The sequence below is a fragment of the Chiroxiphia lanceolata genome, chromosome 21, assembly GCF_009829145.1.
Source record: "Chiroxiphia lanceolata isolate bChiLan1 chromosome 21, bChiLan1.pri, whole genome shotgun sequence".
Classification (NCBI taxonomy): domain Eukaryota; kingdom Metazoa; phylum Chordata; class Aves; order Passeriformes; family Pipridae; genus Chiroxiphia; species Chiroxiphia lanceolata.
In genome coordinates this window covers 2,401,138-2,421,467 of record NC_045657.1, presented here as the reverse complement: position 1 = coordinate 2,421,467, position 20,330 = coordinate 2,401,138, and the positions used below count along the sequence as shown (strand labels likewise).

At 51.3% G+C, this 20,330-nt stretch overlaps 1 long non-coding RNA gene across 2 annotated transcripts; it reads left to right on the top strand.

Annotated features, from left to right (window-relative positions):
- The first annotated feature begins 9,826 nt into the window (after nt 1–9,826).
- LOC116797269 lies at nt 9,827–16,459 on the top strand. Of its 2 annotated transcripts, XR_004360605.1 has the most exons (4): nt 9,827–10,063; nt 10,868–10,982; nt 13,636–13,759; nt 14,319–16,459. It is a non-coding gene; the product is annotated as an uncharacterized LOC116797269 (long non-coding RNA). The 2 variants fall into 2 exon arrangements; XR_004360604.1 differs by having other exon boundaries at nt 13,636–16,459.
- Nucleotides 16,460–20,330: the final 3,871 nt, after the last annotated feature.

The window sequence follows — 20,330 nt, the reverse complement described above, 5'->3', positions numbered from 1 at the left end:
AAGAAGGGGAGGAGAAAAGCTAGCCACCCCCCCACCCACCACCACCCCGTCATCACCCCATCCATCACTCAGCTCAGAAGTAAAGCCATCGTTAACCTTGTCCTCTAAGGGAAGTTTTGTCACTGAACAGGAAAGCGAGGTGTGTTCGGGTGCAGGTGCTGTGACTGGCCGTGTTTGTCTCTGGAAGGGCTCAAGCCAAGTGGGACAGGGTGGGGGAAATCTGGTGTCAGAGGGAGAGCCCCGGGCCGTGGGTGCTGCGGGGCTGGGCTGCGGTGCTGTTGTCCCGGGGAGTTTCATCCGGCTCCCGGGAGCTGGGAAGGTTCCTTGGGAGTTCAGGCTGGCACGTGTCGGGAGGACTGTGTGGGATGCAGGTGGAGAGCCTGGCCGGAGTTGTGGTTGTTGTTGGTTTTTTTCCCCCAATACGGCTGGGGTTGGGTTTGGTTTCTCCCTCCTTTCCTCCCTTCCCAGCTGCTCCTTTTCCTTTGCTTCCCCGCGTTTGCACCTTCGCGTCACCCGCTCCCGGGCGGACGGGCTCGTGTCACCCCCCCCTGCACCAGTGCAGGTCCTGGGGGCACCTCCTAGGGGGGAACACCCCCTCCTCAGTGCCTGTGAAGGGATTTAGGGAGGAATCTGAGCATGGAAAGCACGTTGTTCTTGCTCCAAAGGGCACGGAGCCGGGAGCTCGTGGCATCGGCTCCCGGCTGTGTCTGCACCGGAGGCTGCGCCGTGGCAGCCACCGGCGTGCAGGGCTCACCCTCTGCCCCCTCCCTCCCCTCCAGGCCAACCAGGCTCTTGGCTTTTAATAATTTAGAGTGTATTGAATGCAAAAATTTTTAAAAAAACCTCTAGATTTGTGCCCTTCTGTGAAGAGGTTTTGGGGAGGAGGAAGCGTTTTGCCTCCTGCTCCCCCTCTGACAGCCCCTTCTGGGGAAAACCCAATGTGGAGTTATTTCATCTTTATTTTTGTTGTTGCAGGCTGATGTCCCCAGGCTGTGGTGGCTTTGGTGGCCCCAGGTGGCCCTGGGATGGGAACTGTGGGTGTCCCTGGAGTCTGGTGGGCAGCAGGTACCAGCTCTGCCCCTACAAACCCCAAAGTGACCGGATTCCTTTCCACAGATCCGGGTCCAATGAGACCCTCTGGTTCCACCCAGAGTGCTGGGGCTGGGCTGGAGGACCCTGGGCACCCACAGGGATGCCAAGGCCAGGGTGCCCCCAGGGGATGGGGACAGTGACGTGAAAGCCAAGTTTGGCTTTTTCCTTTTTTTCCTTTCCTTTTTTTAATGCTGATTATTTTTACTGTGACTTAATGACCTGCTTTAATGACATTTGCAGCTTGTTCTTTAACACGTTTGGGACTAGGAACAAGGTGCACAAAGAGTCACTTTTTGGCTGCTGTGGCTGTGCTCCTCTTTTCTTCCCTGCTTTGGTTCCCGAATCCAGACAGCGCTTTTGCTCAGGGTTTTCTTCCTTCTTTGTATTTCCATTGGGAAAGGGGGAGCGGGGAGAGGATAACCCAACTTTTGGCCATTTTGTTTTGTTTTCTTTGATACTTGAAGCAGTTTTTTGCATCGTAATAACAAGGTTGCCCAGCCTGTGCCACTGCTCCTGACACAAAAAAATCAGCAATGGGGGGGTTCCTGCCCCACGTCTTGCACAGCTCGTGGGTTTTGGCACAGCTTGGTGGGGGGACTGTGACACCCTGGACCAGGTGTCAGGGGGCTGATGCTGGTGGAGAGGTGTGGGATGCTTTGGAAGAGTGGGAATGAGCACAGCCAGGGGCTCTATTTGCACTTTACCCACATCACTAAACGAAACTGGGGACCACAGGGCTGAGCTCGGGGTGGGCTTTGTCCCCAGCCATCCCCAGCCCTCCTTGGCCCTGGGGGTGTCCCCGTGCCCCCCACAGCGGCTGCTGGAGGGCACCTTGGTGGGGCTCAGGGGGTCAGGTTTGGCTGAGGACCCTCCTGATCCCCAAAAGTTTGGGTTTGCCAAAAGTTTTGAGGCAAGCTGGGAGCGGATCCGGGTGTCAGAGATCAGAAGTCGTCCCTTCTGTGTGTGTCTGTGTGCATATATATATATAAATATATAGAGAAAAGATATTGCAAAGGATTCCTCCTCCTTTTTAGCACTTGCTGGGGGTGGGGAGCAGGCTGAGCCCCCCAGCTGGGGGCTGCACTTGGCTGTAGGGATTAATTCTGGACCAAACCTGTTCCCAGACAGCCAGCAGGGCCTCCAGGGGGGCAGCAGCAAAGTACTTGAATGGCTTAGGACAGAGAGTCTGGAGAGAGTCAAGTTGCACAGTGAAAATATATATTTTTATACCTAGCACAACTTCCTGTATATTTTGGGGGTTTTTTTCTTTCTTTTTTTTTTTTCTTTCCTCTTTTTTTTTTTTTTGATTTGGGTTTGTTTTATTAATTATTATTATTGTTATTAGGAAGGCAAACTTCTAAAATGTGAAGGGCGTTGGGTTTTTCCTTATCTGGTAGATGAGGGCAAGCATTTTGCACTAATGTTTCCTGTGTGTGGAGGATTAATGATATGTTTGAAAATGTTATATGGTAATGATTGTATTATTCCGAGAAAAAAAAAAAAACAGCGAAAAAAAGCAAAAAAAAAAAATAACCCCTTTAAAACACTGAATGTAAGGTGAGAACAGAGCAGTCCATCGATTGTATGCGGCTTTCCTGAGTGCCTTAGAATTTTTTGATCATTTTTTTTCCAAGGAAAACGGATTAAGAAGATCAGATCATAACCGACTCCTTCCTCCTCTTTGTTTACGACACTATTTTAAATTCTAGAATTTGGGGCTGCTTTATAATGTGAATAGGAAACTGCATTCATCTAGGTCTGACAGTGTAAAATCAGAGCATCAGTATTTATGGTATGTCTGCACCTTTATTCTTAATGCTTGACTATTAGCAATATTACCTGTATATTATATATCTAAAGTTATACCAAGCACCTTTAAAGAGCGCAGAGTGTAAGCACCCCGTTCCCGCAGCTGCCGTAGTGTAGGACCAGCTCCTCTCCTCCTCGTTAGCGCTAATTAATTAAAGCACCTCCCCCGCGCTGCCGCTTCGCCGAGGGGCTGCATGACCCGCACCCTCCGCCGCCCCCCGCGCTGTCCCGCGGGACGGGGACATTCCCACACCGGGATAAGCGGCGTTCCCGCCCCGGTTCGATCCCCGCCGAGGGCGGGAGCTGCCCGTGGATGGGGCTCGGGAGGAGGGATGGCAGCGGGTCCTTTGGGCCGCCACCTCCCATGGTTCGGTTCTTCGGGTTGTGGTTTCCCTCTGGGAATTCCCTGGAGGGTGTGGAGCCGAGGTTGTTGGCACGCTCCGGGGCTTCCCAGGGGTTCCACCCCACCCAGCCTCCCCCCCCCCCCCCCCCCAAAACTGGAATTGCCCCCGGCTTCGCCGGCGTTTGGGGGAGCAGAGCAGTGGTCCTCCTCCCAGCCCTCGGCCCCCGGGGTTGTGCTCAGATCCCTCGTTTTTCTGGAAATCTCTCGCTGCGAGTGGGGAAGGACCCGTGGGAAACCGGGATGAGCCCCGGGTGCCTCCCTGGCTGTGTGTGTGTCCCCCCCCCAGCATCCCATCGCCATCCGCAGCCATCCCGGGATTCAACTGCTGTTCCAAGTGTTCCTGCTCTCCGAATCGTCGTGCTGTGAGAAGGGACCCCCGCGCCGGGGCCGGAGGGAGGGGCGGGTGGGACCCCCAGCCCCACTCACCCAGGGAGGGGGGCTGGACTCGAGCTCACTCCCTTTGGAAACCCCTCAGCTCCTCCCGTGAGTTTCTTCCACTGTTAAAAGCGTTTTGCACACACACCGAAAAAAAAAAATATAATCGTGATTTTTATGTCAAGGTAAAAAAAAAAAGCCAAAACTTGCAATACTATTTTTAGCAGACGAGAAGAATAATAATAATTAAAAAAAAATTATTAAATAAAAAAAAAACCAACTGAGTATAAATGTATAAATATTTTTGACTTGAACATTTGGATGGCACTTGATTCAAATAGAACATTAATCCTTTGGACAGAATGTTTGGGATAAAAAAAAAAAAGGACTTAAAGTACAAGGTTGTTTTTAAAGCGTCTTCATAGGGTATTAAGTAGTACTGTAATTCATGACTGTTAAAAATACTTTCTGTGCTGTAAGGAAATCTCACAGTACCACTGAATTATGTTCCTCAACTGTCTCAGCCACGAACGATGCTAGCTTCTTCTTTTTTTTATTATTTTATTTTATTTTTTATCGTGCATTATTCACTAGTATTTATGTGCTCTTACTCTGTATAGTTCAGACTGTTATTTTGTAGCCATGGCTGACACGATATATCAGTAACTAAAAAAAAAAAAAGAGAGAAAAGATGAAGATCCCACCCCCACCCCACCCCGAGCTGGAACTGTGCTCATAGCTGTTTTCATATGATGAAAAATCCATTTAAAAAAGAAAAAAAAAAAAAAAAAGAAAAAAAAACAAACAAACCAACCCAATGTGATCATTAATTGTAAAACGCTTTGTAAAATTCACATTTACAAAATAATAAAGTAAATTACAATTAAAAGGTTTTCTTCGCTCTGTTTTCTGTTTTTCTGGGTGGTGGGTGGTGAACAGGACAGATTGTTAAGAGGTGCTGATGGGACTCCGAGGGTTCAGGCTCCCATACCAGGTATGAAACAGCCCCCAAACTTGGCCAATTGAAGGGTTTGGCCGAATCTGGAGGGTTTTGGAGTTCCCTACTCTGCTCTGGGCTCTCTCCTCCCTCTCCTGATGTGGTTTGGGCATCTCTTGGCTTTTTTTCTGGACACATCACGCACTCCCCCCCTCCACACTTATAAAAAATTAATCCTTATTGTTATTTTTATTCTTATTTTCACGATTTAAATGTGCAATGGTGCAAAATGATTTAAAATTGAATTTGCAGCCCCTCTGATCATCACTCAGGTGTTTTGCCAGAGTGGGGCTGAGACCAGAGGATGCAGCACCAGCTGAAAATGCCACTTCCCTGCTCCATTGGGACCTTCCAGCCTCTCCATCAGGGGAAAACCTTAACCAGGCTCTGAAAACAGGGGCAGGACAGCTCCTGGACACGTGGGGGGAGTTTGCCAAGTCTCATGTGTGGCTCAGGCCCTGGCACAAGGTGAGGATGCTCCTTGAGATGCAGCATTGGCGGCTGTGCCGCCATCCCTGCTCCCGGGGATGAGGAACCGAGGAAGGTTCTCTGGAGCCCTGGGAGGTCCAGGAGCTCCTGGCACTGCCCAGGATGGGGCTGTCATGGGGGCTGATGTTGTGTTTGGGATGGGGAATGGGGAAAAGGGTTTGAAAGCCAAAGAAGCTGAGGTGGAGCGGGGTACCAAGGGAAGTGGGGTGTCAGGACTGGGAGGGTGTAATTCTGCTCTCTGTCATTTTTCTCTTTTTTTTTTTTTTTTCCTTTTCTTTTTTTCCCCAACCCAATTGGCCATAAAATTGCTGAGGAGCTGCATTTCCCTCTGCTTAGCAAAATAGAAGTGCCCAAAACCACTTGCATTTGGGGTTTCATTTAATCTCGTCTCACTGAAAGGAAAAACACAGAAACTTGGATGCTCGCGTACGGCGCATTCCGCCGCGTTACATAAACCATTTCAAACTGATTTATTCTAAATGAGTTGTTATAATCAGAATTTTCCTTATGAGCAGCTTTCTTGCAGACGTCAGTATTTCAGGGGGAAAGGGAAAAAAAAAAAGAAAAAACAACAACAACAACAAAAAAAAAAACCCCGAGCCCATCGTACGCCCGCTCCAATATTTCAAACTGATTACTTCTAAACACCCGCGCTAAAATTAGGTCTTTGGTGTGCGGTATTGTCAGAGTGGGTGTATTATGATCTGCAGAGAGTATAAAAAGATAAATGAGTTATTTAACCAAGAAAACGACGTCGCTGTAGAAATGTGCTGAGGGAAAGTGTGCAGGGGAGGGGGGGGGGCTCAGGCCCTGCGGGCCCCGGGGCTGCGGCAGCGCCGCGGCGGGAGGGGAACCGGGGGAGAAAGGTGGGGTGGGTGGGAAGGGTCTCTTCTTGGCATTAATGCTGTTATTTTTATGGCTATTGTTGTAAAACAGGAGGTTTCCCCCTGCCTGTGTGGGGTCATGAGTTTGGCGGCGCCCTCCAGGTGAGAGGGAGGCGGCTGAGGGAGGTGATGGGGGCACCCATGGGTGTGCTCTGCCCCAGGGCGTTGAAAATGGCTGTTTGTTGGTGTGTTGGGTTCCTGGGAGCAGCTCTGGGTTTTAAGACTTGGCCTGCCTTCGTTTTCTTGGGATGTGCTCCATCCACAGCACTGCACCCGCTCACACTCTCTGTGTTTGGCTCTGCACCTCCACCCCTGTGGTTTGGTGCTACAGATGCAGGTTGTCCCCAGTGTGGGGACAACCAGGGAGGTGCTGGGGGAAGGGGCCACCAGCCCAAATTCAGTGGGAGCTATTCCGCTTGCTGTAGATTTAGGCGGCCCCAGGCAGATGAACTCAGAATCATGGAATATTCTGAGCTGGAAAGGGACCCACAAGGATCATCGAGTCCAACTCTTAGATGAACGGCCCACACAGGGACTGAACCCACAACCTTGGTGTTATTAGCACCAGGCTCTGGCCAGCTGAGCTCTTCTCAGGGTCACGCCTGTGTTGGCTGTGCTACAGATGTTGGCTGGTGCTAAAGATGTTGGCCATGGCAGGAGTTTGTCATTGTGGCAGGAGTTTGTCATTGTGGCAGGAGTTTGTCATTGTGGCAGGAGTTGGTCATGGCAGGGGTTGGTCATTGAAGAAGGTGTTGGTCACTGCAGAAGGAGTTGACCTCCAGAGACTCCTCCATTGAAGGAGTTGGTCACTTCATGAGTTGCCCATTGCAGATGTTGCCCGTTGTTGCTGGTCCTCGCCCTTGTTGCTGGTCCCTGCTGGTGGGCAGCCAGCAGACTCTGGGGGCTGGGATATCCAGCTGCTCCCCTGTGAACCTGGCACCATCCCTGCTCTCAGCCACATGGCAAAGAGAAGGGAGCAAGAGCAGCACCCCGGCAGAGCTGAGCCCCTGGTCACAGCTGGATCCACCCACACATCCCCCTTTCCCGAGGCTGTATCCAGGGGGCAGCAAGGGGAGGGAGCAGCAGGAGGGTGTGTGCCAGGGGTGCCGGGGGTGCCACTGCTCCCACTCCTGCCTCTGAACACGTGAGTGAAGTGTGAGATTGATGCCAGCAGGGCCCGGGGAGCAGATGCCATAAATCACATCTGCGAGCGCTCCCTGTGCCGCCGGCTCAGGAGCACTTCAGGCTGCTCTTATTTATATGCATCTTTTGCACCAAGCCATTTAATAATCCAGAGTGGAGCAGCACTCCAGTGCCTGAGACAGCTCAGGGAGACCGTGCAGGACAGAAAACACAAATAAAGGGGGAAGAGTAGGAAGTGCATCACTCCCGACACGAACCGCTGTGCCCGCCGCGCTCCAGGTGCCGACCGGAGAGCACCGGCACCGAACTCACTGAGCCACCAGCACATCCATCAGCCACGAGCAGGGCTGCAGGAGGGGCTTTGGAGAGCTGGTGTAGGGTAGCTTAATGGGTAATAATGATGATAGTTGTGATAATGCCACAGGGTTGGTGGAGGGGTGGCAGGGATGGGTTGGAGTTGAGCCCGGCGGATGGACACGTCCTTGGGGTTGGCGAAGGGATGGTGGGGAGTGGCAAGAGTGGGTTGGAGTGATGGCAGGTGGGCACCTCCTTGGGGTGGCACTGGGATGGTGACAGCCCTGGACAGCAGCAGTGGCATGGTGACAATGAAGACATTCATACAGGGACGCTGCCACGGGTGTGGAGGTACCGAGGGATGCGCTGCAGGAGCGGGGTCAGGTGAGACAGCAACTGGAGTTTTGGCCCCAGTGATCCTGTCTGTGCTGGGGCTGGAATGGGGCGGGGACAGCAGGGTGAGACCCTGAATCTCTGGTAGTGGGTCTGGTCCTTGCTGGGTTCAGGTCCCAGCAGCCCTCACCCAACCCTCACCCCCCAGGGCTCTGCTTGCTCTGGGAGAGGAGTTGGATCAGTCTAATTCAATGAAAGGACAAAAAGGGGGGAAAAAAAGCAAAAAAATGCCGAGCCACAAATCAAGAGGAGAGATAAATCCAGGAGGAGAATGTAACCTCACTCCCTGGGCCTCACCAGAAGTTACAATACATAAATTATTGCATCTAAAAGCATCTATAATTTCACTTGTGTGTGATTCACCATAACGGGCCGCGGTGCCCTCGGCATCTCCCCCTTTGATTAGACATTTGTACCAAGGCACAGCTTATGCCTAAAATAACATTACTGGAATGGAGACGGACAAGAGAATTCATTTGAATGGAAATCAATTTGATTAGAAAAGTAAATTACCCGCAGTCCATGAGCAGCATATTGCTGGTCGGAATAATAATAATAATAAAAAAAAGTAAAGCGGCGGCAGCAAAGGATCTGAAACGTTTTTACATCTGAGCTGTGATTGCTGCCCACGTGGAGATAGGGATGCATCCCAAGACAGGGATACCCCCAAGGCAGAGCTGTCCTGTGTCCCCAGGGTCCCCTGTGCCACCAGGACCCTCTGCAGGGGATGAGCCCCTTCATGTGCCCCTCAATGATGTGCAGGGCTTGGTGTAGGTGCTGGGCATGGTCAAAGGGGATGTAAATGGGTTTATGTGGCTGGAGGTGCCTTCAGGAGTGTGATTTTATGTACTCGGGGGTGATGCTGGACAGCAGTGTCCCTCCCTCCGTGTCCACCCTCCACTGCCAAAGGTGTCACCAACAAGGTGACAAAGAGCCAGAGAGGCCACTGATGCCTGGCAGGATCCCTGGAAGCTCCCTCCAGGTGCCCTTCCCCTGTTCCAGCTGCTGTGCAAGAACATGGCTGAGCTGCACACTTTGCTGAGCTGTGATATCTTCTAAATAATCAATTGGTATTTAATTCCCATGTGATAACTGTCTTATTAAATCTAAATTTAATGTGTATTTGGGAAACCCTAATTTAAAGTGTTACTGCATGCACCATCTGGTGTGCTCTCTAAATACAAATGCAATAACATAATTCAGAATTACATCATAAAAGTAAGTTATAAGAGATTAAAATGCACAACTATGTTCTTCAGTCAAGGCAGCTTTTATGTTTTTGCTCCTGATTTAGACACAAATCACAGCCCAAACACCCCTACCCTGATTAAGTGATTTTCTGCAGGGATTTGGGGTTTAATGGTGAGCAGGAGTGCAAGGGAGAGAGGCTGGAGAAGATCAGGAGCCAGCACTGTTGAAGACACTGGAGATGTGGAAATGTTGCCCAGAGAATCTGTGGCTGCCCCATCCCTGAAGTGTCCAAGGCTGGACAGGACTTGGAGCAACCTGGGATAGTGGAAGTGTCCCTGCCCATGGCAGAGGGGTTGGAACTGCATGAGTTTTAAGGTCCCTTTCAAGCAAAACCATTCTGGGGTTCCATAATTCCATGAAATTCTCTGCTCACTGCTGCTGGAGAAGTTCAGGGCCAGGCACAGGTACAGGGGCACTCAGCAACCCACCAAGCTGCCTTTTGTTGAAAAATCAGTCAAACATAACCCAGAGTTGGGTCCATCAATGATCTTTTATAGTGGCAGTAAATCTAATATCTTTGCAAAACCCCCTATTTTCTCCCTACGCTGAGTGAAACATGAGATTCCTTAATAGAGAGGGAAATTAAAATCTAGTTTTATTGCAGTTCCTGTAACTGGTATCTAAGCTATTAATAATCAATCCATTCTTGCTTAAAAGCCAACATTTATCACGCCAGCGAAGAGGAGCTGACGGGCACTGGGGGGAAAGTACAATTGACTGCAATTACACTTTGAAAAATGTTATCTGTGCCACTGACCACTGGGGATAAAGGATGGGGTTTCAGTTGTTTCTTCGAGCTTCACATTCTTTTTCCCAACTTTTTTGTTGTTGCTGGGTATTTTTTCCTTTCCTTCACCCTACAGGTTGAGGAAGGGTTGAGAGAAGGGATCTGTGCTGGCCCAAAGTTGTGGGGACCCTCCTTGCTGTGTCCTGGTGAGAGCAGGTGCCATCCCTCTGCTCCTGCCCCAGCTGGGGACATCGTGTCTTCCTCATTCCCACCTGGGGACATCATTCCTGGGGACATCAAGCCTTTGTCATCCTCGCTGGGGACATTGTGACTGCAGCCACAAAGGGCACCCCTGGCTGTGTGGTGAGCCCAGAGGGTCCCATTCCCTAATTTAGGATAAAATTTAATTTAATTTAGGGTGCAAACCCATCCAGGAGCAGCACAAGGGCAGTGAGTGCAAGAGAGGCTCTAAACATCTTTTAACAAAACCTCCCCACAAAAGTTTATTAGTTTTATTCCTGCCCTTTCCAACGGGGAGGAAGAGGCTGGTGCAGGAATTGATTTCCTGGAGTTCTTGGTATTAATGAAGCCTCTGACCGTAGATCTCCCCCAGCAATATTCTGCTCCCCACGATAATTCTCCAGGCTCCAAACTTTTCAAATGAGTTTTTGCAATTTAAAATTAATAATTGTTCTGTCTAGAACAAGGATAATTAAATGCCTGTTCATCCTCATTATTGTCAGCCGTGTGATTTGTTGTTTTCTCTGTAATAAAATTAACCGGTTTAACTAATGGGTGCCAAAACTTGATAATTAAAGCTGAGCAAATAATTCGCAACAAATAATTTACCCAGTGGGTTTGAGGGGGTCCACGGTGGGTCTGTGGCTGATGGTGAGGGGCTGGGAGCCAACAGAGGTGCCCAAATCCACTCGGGGCGCCCCAGGAAACCCCCTTTTTCTTACAATGGTCATTTTTTTAATGAAAATTCTTTTCTTTTTTTTATTTCTAAGGAAAAAGGGTCCCACCACGGGGTTTTTCTCACGCTTGGAGCATGAGGCAGACGGCCCATCAGTGTAGGCTCGCCCATGGATGAGGAATCCCCCAGGAAAGAGGAGCTGCTCTCAGGTAAATCCCAATGACGACGTGTAGGTCGTCAAAAAATGAAAATTCCTGGGGAGGAGAGAAATTAAAATAATGAGCCAACAAAAGGAGTTTGGCCAGACACAATCCTCTAACAAGAATGGACTTTGAAATTATGGTTATTAGCAAGGTTTCATTCCAGCAGCAGTTAAAGAAGCTTTAGAAGGTACCGCAATTAATTTGTACGTTTATATTACACATTATAACGCGAGGGGCCATTAACGAGGTGGTGACATTAAATTTAATGGACTTGGTGAATGGGACACTCTGTCTCTCCCTCCTGGGTGTATTCCCTGCACGGCTGGGGTTTGGTGCTCCTGGATTTCTCCGCAGGGGCAGCGATTCCGTGGCTGTTCCAGACGTCGGGGAGGACCCTGCAGCACTGGGGGGGGGGTTGTTGTGATTCCAGGCTGGTTCTGGGGGACACTGGAGGGAAGCAAAGCCTTGCCCCCAGTTTTGTGGCACGGCCAACAAGGCTCAGATGAACACCAGGAGAATATGAAACGTCTCATACCTATAACTTTAAATTAAAAAAGCAATGTGCTGTTTATTGGCGCTGCCGAGTGTCTCCGGAGCGGGAGGCTCATAAAGATCATATTACAGTACAAGCCATTATGCAAAGAGTTTACTATATATACATTTCTAAATGCTTCAGCAAACAGCAGCCTCCTTATGAGCAGAGCAGGATAACTGGTTCGTTTGGGGTAACAAATGATCCTTGATTTGATTTTAAATGCAATGACAGCAAAATTTATTTCTTATTTAATCACTTGCCAGAGCTGTTGAGGACGGGATGGTATTAAACTGCACAATGCAGCATATGACTACTGAATCAGTTGAAATAGGCATAAGAATATATTATGTTTATAGGATAGAAAAAGATTGTACAGCAATGCATATAACTAGAATGGGTATTTTTGTCATTTATACAGTGGCTTATATCATTATTCCTTCCCGCTTCCAATTTTTCAGTAATAAAAATACAGGGGATGTGATTCTCTTTGCATTACAGATAAAGCATCTTGATTCTTTATTAAATATTTTTATTAATCTGAAGTACTACAAAGCATTTGAGCAGATAAATCAGGCTCCCAATAGTCATTTCCTCTCTGCTATGGCTCTATAAAGTGGATTCATTTATGAGTGCGCAGCACCCGAAGAGAAGTTTTCCATATTCATTAATATGCTTCCTTATGCTCCTGTTTTTCTATCCCACTGTACCGTGCAGAAGGGTCCCTAAAACAAGACAGGTCTTGGAAACCCACTCTGTGATCCCTGCCTGGTTCTGTGTCTGATTTAATGAGGAATCACTGCTCAAGCAGCACTCACAGCCCCAAGTGGGAGGATGCTCAGGATCCCTCCAGCTCCAGCTCCCCCAGTCCCAGCAGGAGGATGCCCAGGGTCTCTCTAGCTCCAGTTCTCCCAATCCCAGTGGGAAGATGCCTGGAGTATCTCCACGTCCAGATCCCACAGCCCCAGTGAGCGAATGCCCAGGGTCTCTCCAGCCCCCTCAGCCCCAGGAGGATGATGCCTGGGATCTCTCCAGCCCCCTCAGCCCCAGCAGGATGATGCCTGGGATCTCTCCAGCTCCCTCAGCACCAGCAGGATGATGCCTGGGATCTCTCCAGCCCCAGCTCCCCAAGCCCCAGTGAGTGGATGCCCAGGGTCTCACCACCTTCAGCTCCCCCAGCTCCTTGCAGCCCACCTGGGGACACCACTGTGGTACCTTTGGAGTGATTTAGGGACAGATCCAACCCCAGGGTCACCCTCTCCTTGTCAGCACCAGATCAGCACCTTTCCCATCGCTGCAGCCACTCTCCCTGTAGGATTTGGGGATCTCATTATTCAACACAGAGGGATTTGGGGACCAGCCCCTCCTGGGAGGATGCCCAACACAGTGGGGTTCCCCCAGAAGCTTTTGGAGCCCCTAAGGTGTCTCTGGTCTCTCGCTGCCTCTCCACCCCCATCACCCCACATCCTCCCACCCCATGGAAAGCAGCACTTCGGGGCCAGCCCCTCATTTTTGACCAAGCTCGCTCTGTGCCCCAGCAGCTCCCAGGCACCCCAGGGGATGCTGCCGGTGGGGAAGCAGTGCGGGGGCAGGTCGGAGGCAGCCGCGTTCAGCCTTCGACAGCTGACAAGTCATTTACTCATCGGGGGAAGCTGCGGAGAGGCACAAAGGAATTAAACCTATTTAAAACCCAGCCAGGTGTGCAAACAAGTTTATCCTCTTGTAACAGCTCGCGGTGAATCAGGAGGGCTCCATAAAGGTTACAGCAGCCATGTGGATATTTAGGGGTCCCCGGGAGAGGTGACATTTAGCACCCGGGTTTGCCGGGGCCGTGGGACTCACCGGGACCCCCAGAGCCGCTGCCTGAGCCCTGCTGAGCCCAGGGCTGCGATTCCCTGCCCCGCGCTGGGATCGGCCTCATCCTGCCCCTTCATCCCTCCTCGCTGCTGGCACCCCCGGGGGGTTTGGCTTTGATTCCAGGTTTTACTGCAGCAGCTGTGTAACATTTGTTTGCTGTTCGGCAGCAGGAATTACGGCACTCGGAGAAAGGCAGGGACCCGCCGGAGCTGCTGCTGGCACAGCCCCAGCCTGGCACCACGGGGATCCAAAATGTTCCTCCTCCTCCAGGTCCTGTCTCCAGGAGGATTTAGCCATCCATCTGCCCAGGCTGCTGTTCGTTCCTGCCCTTGAGCATCCCTGCTCCCCCCAGGGCACCCTCACACCCTGCACCAGATGGACGTCCAGCACCCAGGTGGGAGCCCACCAGAATCACAGAAGGGTGTGGATGGGGCTTTCCCCCCTCCTTTCCCACTGGTCACGATGGAATAAGGTGAAGCTGGGGTTTGTCCCCACAGGGAACAGCACTGGGATGGCTGCTTTCATGGCTGGGGACAGTTCAGGGGCTGTTACCCCTCTCAGTGTGCACTGGGGTGTTTTCCTTGCCGGGAGCTGCTGTGGCTGCACGTAAATCCTCCCTCAGCCACAACTGTGCCACAGATGTCCCAGGACAGGAATTTTTTCTCCAGTTTTAGTGCTGGTATAAAGCTAAATTATGGGAGTTGTCAGCATTAGCAAAAAACCATCATGCCCATCCTGCCTGCAAAAGCACAGCAGTGGGGCCTGAGGGCTGGAAGAGGTGGAGGGGAGGTGGGTCAGCTCCTGCTTTCTGGGAATTATAGGAACCAGGCTATTGTGCTGTGGAGTTGGGCTGGTGCTGGTGGGTTGTTAATGGTCGAGGTAACTGGTATGGTGGCAAAAGCCATGGCAGGGTGGCAGTGCAGGTGCCTCCATCCCTCCTCCTCCCTCCGCAGTCTCAGCCCCTCCTTGGGGCCCACAGAGAGGAAGGTGGAAGATCCGTTTGAGCTCAATCCAACCCAAAAACTCATGGCACTGCCCGGGCTTGAGCACAGGCACCTCGGGAAGCGCTGGAGGTTGGCACCTCCACCCCACAGCAGGTCACTGGGGATGTGGAGCACCAGCCCCTCACTTCCAGGACGCACGGACACCGACACAGCTCAGCACCGGCTCGGCTCGGGAGCAGCGGAAGAGTTTCACACCTTGGCAAAACAATGTTCAAGGAGGAAATGAGCAGCCAGGAGCTGTAATTGAGATGGATGGAAGGGCAGCCGGCTTCCCCCAAAGCGTTCCAGGCAACAGACTGGAGAGGAATATGAAGTGCTGCTGCTCTCTAACGATCGCCACGCTGCGGTTAAATTATTAATGACGAGGAATGATTTCATATTTAATCTAAAGACTATTAATTACACTGCAGAACAGCAACACACACCATCCTGAGAGCCCCTCTCACCAAGTGAATAATTCAGGGATGCCCCATATTTTACCTCAATGTCAAGGAGGGCGGTGACACCCCCCCTGCCTGAGCAGCCCTGTGGTGTTTGGGGCACACACTGATGTCCCGAGGGGTTCCTGGTGCTGAGGAGCGACCCCGACCTCTGAGCCCACCAGTGAGATGAAGGGCACTGGGCAGAGGGGGGTTACTGGGGGCTCCCTTGGGGCTGGGGGCATGGCTGTCCCTGCTCACTCAGAGCCCAGTGGCAGCCCCAGCTCTGGGAACACTGAAGACAGATGTTTATTTGTCCAGGATTATTTGCTGATCACTGTTACAGTGATCCAAGATGATCATTAAAAAGTGAAATGGGCTGTTTAATAATGATGCTGAGAGCACGCAGTGTGCCTCGCATTACGAGGATGTTTAAGCATGAGCCCAATTAAGTCCCTCACATCCCTGCAGAATTACCCCAGTTGTGCAAACTATTAGGCAAACTCCAGGCTTCTTGTACTCATAGGCAATCCTGGAGCCTGGCACTCTGCTAGAGCCCCATTTCTGTCCTGAAGCTAAATTAAAATCCTATTGTGCCAGCGCCGCTAATATTTCCTGCTCTTGTTTCCAACAATTAAATTGTGACATTCTGCCAAAACATACGAGGAAATGAGAAAACGCTCTGGATCAACTGGAAAAAAGAGAAGGCAAATCCTCCCGGCTGCCTCCTGCCACCCAGATGCCACGGTGAGAGTCTCAGGTTAAACGGCACCTGATGGATGGGGGGGGGGGAGGGATGTGGGGATTCATCATTCCTGTGTGGGAAGTGGGACTTCAAATACGAAGTTGAAAGGGTTTTCTTCTCAGTTTAGGAAAGAAATCTGGGAACTGGGTCATGCAATGCCAAAAGGGAAAGTGCTTATGTACTGATGGCAAGGGTTAGGAGGTGGGGGGCTGCAGGGGTGGTGGTGCTGGAGCAGCTTTGGTGGCACTGCCCAGCCGGGTCACCCCATCACAGCTGAGGATGAGGGATGACTTCAGGGATGATTCCTGCCCCTGTCACCCCCAGTGGCCTGATCCTGCTACCCTTCTCTCACAGGGACTGTACATCCTTTAAAATATCCCCTGAATTCTAATTTTCTTTTCCCCCTTGATCTTCTCCCCTGGTCGATGCCCACCCACCACTCCTCAGGGAGGGCAAGGCTGGTTCCCTGTCCCACACTGCCTTCAAACCCCCAAAGTGACCACCCCAGTGCCCCCAGAGCAATGCCCCCCTGGTTGATGATGGCTGTGGCTGCTCTTGGGCATCAAAGACCTGGTGGGCACCCCGAGGGTGTTGGTGACCCTGCAGTGGCACAGGCAGGGACTGGCACCTGCAGAGCTGCGGGTCCTGCTGGGGAGATCAAGTTAACTGGTGGAGGAGAAGGGGGGGGGGGGGAGGAAGATTGTTTAAGAAAGAAATGACTATTTGGTCATGGCTTAGAAGTTGGTACTTAGAAATTCCATGAATTTTAAAATAAAGACATCGTGAGATTTGAACTTTCTTTTGAATACTCACAAACTGCAGCGCCTAATACCTTCCCTGGCCATTAAGGAGCTGTGCTGGGAAGCAGGGAGGGCTAAGTACTGCACTGATAGAGCAGTTAAACAGCGTAATGGAATTGTGTTTGGAGAGGCTGCAAAGCCAGGTATAGAGCCCATACATAAACAAGGCCATTACCAGCCCCGGTAAGCGGTGATAGAATTTCATGAATATCCCCACAAAAAGCTCTGTATATTTATAACAACCTGCAGAGTCGTTTGGAGCACAGTCGGGGGCCTTTCAGAGCGATTCTGGAGTTAAATTGTACAACAGATCTGCGTGTCCCCGCATTGGGATGTCAGCTGCAGGCAAAGCTGGATGGGACAGAGGGATTCTGAGGCGCTGTGGGTCCTGAATCAGTGCTGGAAATGACATTCCGGTGGTTATTACCCACCAAGTCTTCCAGTTTCCAACTTCAGACACTCCTTTCAGAAAGGTTTTTAAGATGCTCCTCTGTTTGCAGGGCAGGGAAAACAGAGGGGCACTGCTCCCCAGCTGGGGTGGAGAGGGGAGGAGCAGGAGTGGTTGCTCCTCTGCTGTCTGGCTGGGAAAGTTGCCAAGGGGCAGGAGACAGAAGTTTCCATGTCTCAGGAAAGGAGAAACAAGTCTGGGAGCCATCAGCCTCAGAGCATAAGGATGGGGCTCCCGTGGGGCTTCAGAGCCACACAGAGAGAGGGCTCAGAGGGCAGGTGAGAGCAGGGGCTCCTCTGTGGCACAGTGAGGCACCAGCTTGGGTGATGGGCACAGTTGAGATCCCAAACTGGGGCTGTTGGGCACAGACAGATCCTGATGCTTCCCGTGGCTGCTTTGCTGGTGATCCTGCAGCAATCCCACAGCATTCCTGGGGCAGGCTGTCCAACACAAGCAGGACACGTGTCTGCTGTCAGAGCCGCTAAAAACCTCCACGAGAAACCCACACTCTCAACCTCTGCAACTGGAAAACAGGAAAGCCACCTCTTGAGCATATTTATTGCTTTAATTTGAATAAACAGGTACTTCAAACTTACAAAAACTTTGCTGTGCAACTCTTGCAAAACCTGAACCCGAGTGATTGGTGCAGCTCAGGCACGAGCCGTAATAAAATGCTAATTGCAGTTCATAAATTACGTCGGAATGCCTGGGACTGCTGGAGCTCCTGGATGAAGTGTAGCGTTCAATTTATCCTGTGCACGCTGCAGACAGTGCTGCCAGCCTCCCTCTTGTCCCCCTGTGTTGTTTTGTCATCTCTGGACTATCACCAATTCATCACAAAGGCAACTGAACTCGCCGGTGTCCACCCACCGGGTGACTTCGTCTTTGCTACTCTATGACTTCTAAATTAAATTGTCAAAACACATTACTGAGAGAAATATCGTGAAGGGGAAGTTCTTTACCCTTTTATTCCAGCTGAAGAGAGAATGGGTTTGATTTGGAGAAAACATGTCTGCTTCATTATCCCTCCTGTTCTCATATTTCTTCACTCGGCAGCAGCAGGAAAAGGGAGTCGATACACAAGTCGTGGATGACATGATGGAGCATCCCACAGGAGTTGTCTTGCTAAATTCTGTGATTGCCAAGGAAAAGCTGGGGGGGGAGAAGGGGGATTGTGTGTAATTTTCACTCTCTTTTCTTCCTCCCACTCACAGACAATTTAAAAGGTATTACGGGTTTGTTGGTGTGGACTTTCCTGAACTGGATGTTCCCGTTCTGCCGGCACTGGTTGGTCTGGAATAAGCTCCTTGGAGTCCTTGCAAGGGAAGAAACCGGCCCAGGAGAGGCACAGACTGCTGGCTGTGGAGGACACAGGTCCTGCTCCCAACCCTGCCCTCTTTGAATCCCAGAATCCCAGAATGGTTTGGGTTGGAAGGGACCTTAAAGCCCACCTCATCCCACCCCCTGCCATGGGCAGGGACACCTTCCACCAGACCAGGTTGTTCCAAGCCCCGTCCAACCTGGCCTGGAACACTTCCAGGGGGTGCCAAGGTTGGGTAATGGAGAAAGTTCCTGCTGCTGGAATCAATCATGGAAAATAATTCACCTGGAGACATAAAACAAAAGAAGCCTTTCCTCGAAGGAAAGGAGCTGTTGATTCCCCCTTTTCTCATTCCCACGTTGGTCTCTGGCCATAATGGATTGGCCATAAAAAGCAAGTAGCACACTGTGCACTCATTCTTTTGGCTTTGGAAAATATTAACATAATAGACACATATTGTTTATTTATTCTGCTGTAGAGCAAGGGAAGGAGGTAGTGCCACATGTTTAAATGGGGTATTTTTAAATGCTCCCATTCCCGTGGCCGTTATGATGCATTAGCCATCAGTAGTCAAATTGCCTTGTATTTGCAATTTTATGGGTCCATTTTATCAAGCACACAGGAGCTGCATTCAAAGCATGAAAATAAAGTATTCCACTTGTGTTAGGCAAGCACTGTTTCAACTCAAGATACGGCCAGAGAGCAGAAATCTCCTTTTTTCTCTGCCTCAGCTCCAGATTCATCTCCAAATGTTGCTTGTCCTTGCAGCAGCGACTGCTGAGAGCTTCCTTATGGCTGTGGAACATCCTCCGCACACCAGGAGCTCACCACGGAATTCAACCTGCTGGGAAATCATCCCGTGTGCCTTGGCTGGCTTAAAATACCTCCCAGTAAAACCTTATCCTTGTTCTCCCCAACAGTGGCTGCCAGGGGGGCACCAAGTGGTGCCTTCCCGAGTCGGTGTCCAGATTTCCAGCTCCCCCCATGGAACAGGGAAAGCAAAAACGCCGGGAATCAGAAGGAAGGGGAAGTTCTCAAGGGTGGATTTGGTGGGCGGGGCGTGTCGAGCAGCTGGTACCTGGCCTTCACAAGGATTTGGGATCACTCCGCTGCTCCCTGTGCTTGGGGTCACCCCACTGCCCCAGGACCTGCCCCGTCCCCTCGTGTGACCCCCGTGGGCACTCCAGGGACTCGCTTTTGGGAGGGAAACTCCCGTTGTTATTCCCGGAGGCCAGCGGGGTTTGCTGAGCAGGAATTTGCTCCCTCTCGTGGGCTCTGGAGCTGGCGGCTGAGCCACGGCAGAAAGGGATGGGATTCCTTGGAAAACGGGAAGGAAAATGTCCCGTCTGGCCCCTGGGAGGGGCTGGCCCAGCACGGAATAAATGCAAAGACCCCCAGAGAGGCACCCCTGGGTTGCAGCAGCATTTGACAGCCCCAAACTGACTCTGCCTTTTGATGGGATGGAGTTCTGGCTCTCCAGAGCTCTCAGCTCCTTCTCACGTAACACTTTATTGCTTTGTTGTCTCTGGGTCTGCTAATTCCGCCTGGATTTATTCCTTCCAGGGAGCTCTAGCTGCCCTTCAACCAACTCCAGGCTCCGTGTAACATGAACATTGCAGTGCTCACTCTCGGAGGGGAAACTATGACATATTCCTCGTATTCTCAGGACAAGTACAGCTCCATTTCACACATCCATAAAAATCCAGCAGCTTCGTTACTGCTTTAATTTAAAGAAACAGGGAATTTAAACTCGGGGAAACTTCGCTCTGTAGCTCTGGTGAAACCTGAAGCCAAGCAGCTCGGGCACGAGGCATAATAAATAGCACAGCACGCAAAAAATTTTAATAATAAAATAAATAAATAAATAAACAAACTGGGGATTGAATGGGAATTGAATCCCACGGGAAGGGACGGGAGCGGGCAGGGAACCGGCGGCTCGCGGGCCCCCCCTAACGGCGGGCGGGGGTAACGCGCGGTGCCCGCGGCCGAGCCCGCAGGTTCCCGCTGGGCTGACTCGGTCCCCTCGGTCTCCCCGGTGCCCCCGGGGGTGTCCGCGACCCCCCATCGCTGCCCGGGCCCCCCGAGCCTCTCAGGGCCAGGAACTACAACTCCCGGCATGCACCGGGGGCAGCGCGGGGATCGCGCCGCGCGCCGTCCCACAATGCACCGGGGCCGCCGCACAATCACCGCGGCGGCGCGGGGCCGGCAACGGGCGGTGTTAAACGTCG